Here is a 6,442-nt window from a genome sequence, read left to right on the forward strand (position 1 = left end):
TAAATATTTCTCAGATCTTTAGCTAAAAAGCATATTACTCAAGGGTATAACCTTTTTGTTGGTGGTTTTCTTTTTGAAAGGTAGTATGTAAATAAAAATGACATCATTTAAAAATATTTCTTAAAAGTAATAATAAAACAAATGACAGAATTAAATAAATGAGTTTTCAATAACCTTTCAGGGAAGCCAAACACCTAAAAATAAACCTTTACTAAAACACAATTAATTTTTGGATAAAATTACTAGTTGTATTAAAAACAAACCAACATTATTTGTGTCCAAACTCTTCAAAGTCAATTTCATGTTTATCTCATTAGCTTTCACGTACTGCATAAATGTGCCAAGGTCCAGCAGATTATGCTCATTAACAACCACAGATGTTAAAATTATCTACAAGAAAGAAAAAATGATATTAGAGATACATTCACACAAGGTAGATAACAAATTACAGCATTTAAATATTTATATATTTATCACATGTAAATTAATCTGCCACAAATTACCAGTGCCTTATTTTTAGAGTAAAATTTCTAACACTGAAAACATAGAATCTTTGAGTACTGGAATTTTAAAGAACTTTAGCAATTGACTACTCTTCTACTCAACAGCCATGCATGTATTCATTCACTCAATAAATATGTAAGAAACTAAACACTTGAGAAACAGAAATGAGTCAGCAATAATCCCAGTGCTCCAGAAGCTTACAGGCTAATAGGGAAGACACCAAAATCACAATGGTAGAAAATGATCAAGCATCAGAGGGTAACAAAGATGTGAGCGCTCTGAAGAAGGGACAGAGATAGAAGGGACTCAAATATTTTTAAAATGAAGAGCAAAAGGTGAGCAAACAAAGAAACAAAGGTGTGAGAAATGTAGCAAAGATCACCAGCCATCCACCAAAATTCCTCACTGCCTTCTTTGGACACTTGGCTAGATTACATTTCCCAGTCTCCCTTGCAGTTAAGCACGGTCCTATGACCAAGATCTCTCCAACAAAATCCAAGTGAAAGTAATGTGTGCCACTTCTAGGCCTAACTAATAAAATCCTCTCATATGTCTTCCTCCATGCTCATTCCTTTCATCAGCTGAATGCAGATGATGATGAGACCCTTGAAGAGAACAGACTCACAAGAGAAGACCCTGGATCCCTGCATATCTGCAAGTTGGAGAACTGTCCCACCAAACACAACACCCTTCAGGAAATCAGGAAACCTCCAATACCATACTAAGAAGTTTACACTTTTCCCACCAGCATTGTACACCCCTGAAGAGGAGGGTTATGAACTAATGAGATGTATTTTCAGAAATGTCATATGGTGGCAGTGTGGAAAAAGTGATGGTGAGAGGTAAGGGCAGGAAGACTGGTTATAAGTCTGTTACAGTAACAGGTGAGAGATAAGGGCAGGAAGACTGGTTATAAGACTGTTACAGTAACAGGTGAGAGACAGTAGAATCATCATAATGGTCCTATGAGACAGGCACTAATAAGATCCCTATTTTACAGCTCAGGACACATTATGAGAAGGCCAGAAATCTGAGGATATTCATGTCAGTTCACCTCTGCTTCCTCAGTGAAGTAAAGGGCATGGTCAGCTACTGGAAGACAGGAGCAAGGAGCTTGTGGTTGGGATAAGCAAGGTTTCTCAACCCTGCCACCACTGACATTTGAGACCAAGTAACTTTGTTGTCCTGTGCATTGTAGAATGTTTAGCATCATCTCTCAGTATATCCATAAGGATCATGAACTCCTTATTTCCAAATTCAGACTTAAATTTAAGAAAGTGGGGAAAACCACTAGACCATTCAGATATGACCTAAATCAAATCCCTTATGACTAAACAGTGGAAGTGACAAATAGATTTAAGGGACTAGATCTGATAGGTAGAGTGCCTGATGAACTATGGACAGAGGTTCGTGACATTGTACAGGAGATAGGAATCAAGACCATCCCCAAGAAAAAAAAAAATGCAAAAAAGCAAAATGGCTGTCTGACGAGGCCTTACAAATAGCTGTGAAAAGAAGACAAGCAAAAAGCAAAGGAAAAAAGGAAAGATACACCCATTTGAATGCAGAGTACCAAAGAATAGCAATGAGAGATAAGAAAGCCTTCCTCAGTGATCAGTGAAAAGAAATAGAGGAAAACAATAGACTGGGAAAGACTAGAGATCTCTTCAAGAAAATTAGAGATACCAAGGGAATATTTCATGCAAAGACAGGCTCGATAAAGGACAGAAACAGTATGGACCTAACAGAGCAGAAGACATAAAGAAGAGGTGGCAAGAATACACAGAAGAACTGTACAAAAAAAGATCTTCATGACCCAGATAATCATGATGGTGTGATCACTCACATTCATCTAGAGCCAGACATCCTGGAATGTGAAGTCAAGTGGGCCTTAGAAAGCATCACTAAGAACAAAGCTTGTGGAGGTGATGGAATTCCAATTGAACTATTTCAAATCCTGAAAGATGATGCTGTGAAAGTGCTGCACTCAATATGCCAGCAAATTTGGAAAACTCAGCAGTGGCCACGGGACTAGAAAAGGTCAGTTTTCATTCCAATCCCAAAGAAAGGCAATGCCAAAGAATGCTCAAACTACCGCACAATTGCACTCATCTCACACGCTAGTAAAGTAATGCTCAAAATTCTCCAAGCTAGGCTTCAGTGGTACATGAACCGTGAACTTCCAGATGTTCAAGCTGGTTTTAGAAAAGGCAGAGGAACCAGAGATCAAATTGCCAACATCCAATGGATCATCGAAAAAGCAAGAGAGTTCCAAAAAAAACATCTATTTCTGCTTGATTGACTATGCCAAAGACTTTGACTGTGTGGATCACAATAAACTGTGGAAAATTCTGAAAGAGATGGGAATACCAGACCACCTGATATGCCTCTTAAGAAACCTGTATGCAGGTCAGGCAGCAACAGTTAGAACTGGACATGGAACAACAGACTGGTTCCAAATAGGTAAAGGAGTACATCAGGCTGTATACTGTCACCCTGCTTATTTAACTTATATGCAGAGTACATCATGAAAAACGCTGGGCTGGAGGAAGCACAAACTGGAATCAAGATTGCCAGGAGAAATATCAATCACTTCAGATATGCAGATGACACCACCCTTATGGCAGAAAGTGAAGAAGAACTAAAGAGCCTCTTGATGAAAGTGAAAGAGGAGAGTGAAAAAGTTGGCTTAAAGCTCAACATTCAGAAAACTAAGATCATGACATCCGGTCCCATCACTTCATGGCAAATATATGGGAAACAGTGGCTGACTTTATTTTTCTGGGCTCCAAAATCACTGCAGATGGTGATTGCAGCCATAAAATTAAAAGATGCTTACTCCTTGGAAGGAAAGTTATGACCAACCTAGACAGCTTATTAAAAAGCAGAGACATTACTTTGTCAACAAAGGTCCGTCTAGTCAAAGCTATGGTTTTTCCAGTGGTCATGTATGGATGTGAGAATTTGACTACAAAGAAAGCTGAACGCAGAAGAATTGATGCTTTTGAACCGTAGTGTTGGAGAAGACTCTTGAGAGTCCCTTGGACTGCAAGGAGATGCAATCAGTCTATCCTAAAGGAGGTCAGTCCTGGGTGTTCTTTGGAAGGACTGATGTTTAAGGTGAAACTCCAATACTATGGCCACCCGATGGGAAGAGCTGACTCATTTGAAAAGACCCTGATGCTGGGAAAGATTGAGGGCAGGAGGAGAAGGGGACGACGGAGGATGAGATGATTGGATGGCATCACCGACTCAATGGACATAGGTTTGGGTGGACTCCAGGAACTGGTGATGGACAGGGAGGCCTGGCATGCTACGGTTCATGGGGTCGCAAAGAGTCAGACACGACTGAGCAACTGAACTGACTGATTGACTGACTGACTGACTACATCCTTCACATCACACACATACATCCCCCAGTGTCACAACCATCCAAAATGTCATATGTCTCTGAGGGACAAAATCACCCCTAGTTGAGAACCACTGGGATAAACGGATAGAAGATAAAACTGACAAGCTGCTAAAGCAGAAGACCCAGCTCTTGCCTGAGAAGAGAGATGGAATAACAAGATTCTGGGGCTGCGTTCTGAAAGAAAGCATAACTTCATCAGTTTGTTTGCTGATTCTGTGTAACACAAAGTGAGTGCAACAAAAAGCCTTGGACACACAGAATCCAGTGAAAGCAATACATGTTATATAAAATCAGGACTGGAATCTGTGGTTGGTTGGGCCTTAGGGATTAAACCATCAATTTCCATAACAAAAATGTTAGATAGCATTAATCCATCCCCCGTTTCTCTGGTATACACTGTATAAATCCTAAGAACTATGGTGCATAAACTATGTGTTACCATGCTGACTGTATGGTTTTTCTAGATTGTGTTCTCTGCTCTCACATCCATCATTCAATTCAAGCCTACCAGATGGAAACTTATTAAATACTATTTCCCGTACTTGAATGTAATTCAGTCACCTCACAAGGAAAAGATTTCTATAAAGCCTGGTGTACTGTCACCTTTACAAACTCATGTGCACACATGTTCCCATGGTGCTGCTGAGGCCACTAGTCTCTTAGAGAAGCTTTAAGTAAAACAAAGACTTTATTTTTACTGTAAGTCAGCTAGTTAAACATACAGTTGTGGAAATGAGGACCCTCTGAGAATACAATAGTGAGTATTGATATTGTCATGTGTTGAGCTTAAGGATAACTCTACGGTTTAAGGTGTAGTGCAGTACAGCGACTTCTAAGTGTAGGGTTAAACGGGCAAGTATTGGTTTTAACTGGGGTTTCCCAGGTGGCTCAGTGTAAAGCATCTGCCTGCCAATGAAGGAGTGGCAAAGTATGTGGGTTCAATCCCTGGATCTGGAAGATCCCCTGGAGAAGGAAATGGCAACCCACTGTAGTATTCTGAGTAGCAAGTGCACACACAGGGAATTCCCAAAGGCCTTAGCGGGGAGCCCTTCAGTGCTAGCCCCACTTCCCAAGCTATGGGACGCCCTTGGGTAGAGCTCAGGAGGAGCCATCAAGACGGACTCTTGGAGTTTCCAAGAGCGAAACGAATTTGCGCCCAGGCCCAGGCATTTGGCTTCCTCCCGGGGTTCCGTTAACCTGTAGGAACGCCTAGCGAACCTTTTGTGTTTTGATGGCTTGGACCCTATTTTTAGGTAAGACTGCTACACGTTTCACCTGAGCAGCTCACTCATAGGACAGAAACGTGTGGAAAACCGTTCCACCACCGGGCTGTCTCTGGTGAAGCAGCTCACACCAAAAAACGTCTGGGGACTAGGCCCCAAAGAGATGAGGGGGTCTTCTCCGCCCCCACCCCCATATCACGCCTGCAGAGCCTCCGGCCCCGCACGCTCCCTGAGGCCTGAACGCACCAAGGCCCACCTCCTCCTCCCCGCCTGGAGAGAAGCCCAGGGCCTCCAGTCCTTCCTGCAGTTCCGCGATGTCCACCGTCCCGTCCCCGCGGCGGCCCAGCTTCTGGAAGAGCTCTTCGAAAAGGCTGTCGAACTCGTGTTCCTGGCCAGCCACGGTGGGCGGCAGGAAGCCCTCTCTGCCGCGCAGCATGGTCACGCAGCACCAAGGGAACCCCGAGAAGTGGGAAAGCCCGACCGGCAGGCCGAGCCGGGAGCCTCCAAGGGGGCGGCCCTGCGGGCAGTGTAGTAACTGCCCCTGGAACGCGTGGTCCGACGCCTCTGGGTTCCGTGCCAGCGGGCAAGGAATGTCCCCTTGGTTCCGGGTTTGCTTCTGCCAGTCTTCTTTTTTTCTTTTTTGTTGTTAATGTCTGGCTGGGGATTCCCAGACAGCACAGTTTTAATTCAAACTCTAAAGTGACTGAGGGTAGCCCCAGGGTTGTGAATTTTTAGGGGAGATTTTTTTTTTTTTTTTTTTTTCCGGTTTTGTGCTCAGAGCCGAGATTGATGGAGATCAGCCTTCATGAAGCTACCCTGGGTCTGTTCTCTCTCTTCCTTTTTCTAGGCCAAAGCTTCATCTCCCATTCCCATGGTGTTGTTGAAATCCACACCTCTTAGTAACCAAGGGAGAAAATATGAGGACTTCTTGTTATATTTATAAAAGGGGGAAAACAAGCTTTCTAATATTTAACATGAACTGACAATTGCACATATATACAATATTTAAGTAAGTATACCAAAAATGACAGTGATTGAACAAAGAAATTTATCTAGTGTAATGGAAGCCATCACCCAGTCAATGGGCCAGTGAGCTAGGTGACGGGCTGGCAAGAAAATCAGCAGCAGGCGAGGAAAGCCGTCAGGAGCACTGCTCAAACCGAAAGAACAGAGAAGACACAGCAGTGGAACAATGGAGACCAGCACTGAACACATACAGGAGACTAACTGATGCCAACCAGTGTGCTTTCGGAATCTGTGCAGGCCGTTTGTCCCTCAGTCTCAATGCTGCAGAATTCACAAG

At 43.0% G+C, this 6,442-nt stretch overlaps 1 long non-coding RNA gene across 1 annotated transcript; it reads right to left on the reverse strand.

Moving 5' to 3' along the window:
* Positions 1-226: 226 nt before the first annotated feature.
* Positions 227-5,712, reverse strand: LOC147375954 (uncharacterized). Its single transcript, XR_015160595.1, has 2 exons — positions 5,386-5,712; positions 227-390 (listed from the first exon to the last, which is right to left on the reverse strand). It is a non-coding gene; the product is annotated as an uncharacterized LOC147375954 (long non-coding RNA).
* Positions 5,713-6,442: the final 730 nt, after the last annotated feature.

This window comes from Bos grunniens, chromosome 3 (genome assembly GCF_055505025.1).
Source record: "Bos grunniens cultivar Pamir isolate PY7600 chromosome 3, Bosgru_T2T1.0, whole genome shotgun sequence".
NCBI lineage: Eukaryota > Metazoa > Chordata > Mammalia > Artiodactyla > Bovidae > Bos > Bos grunniens.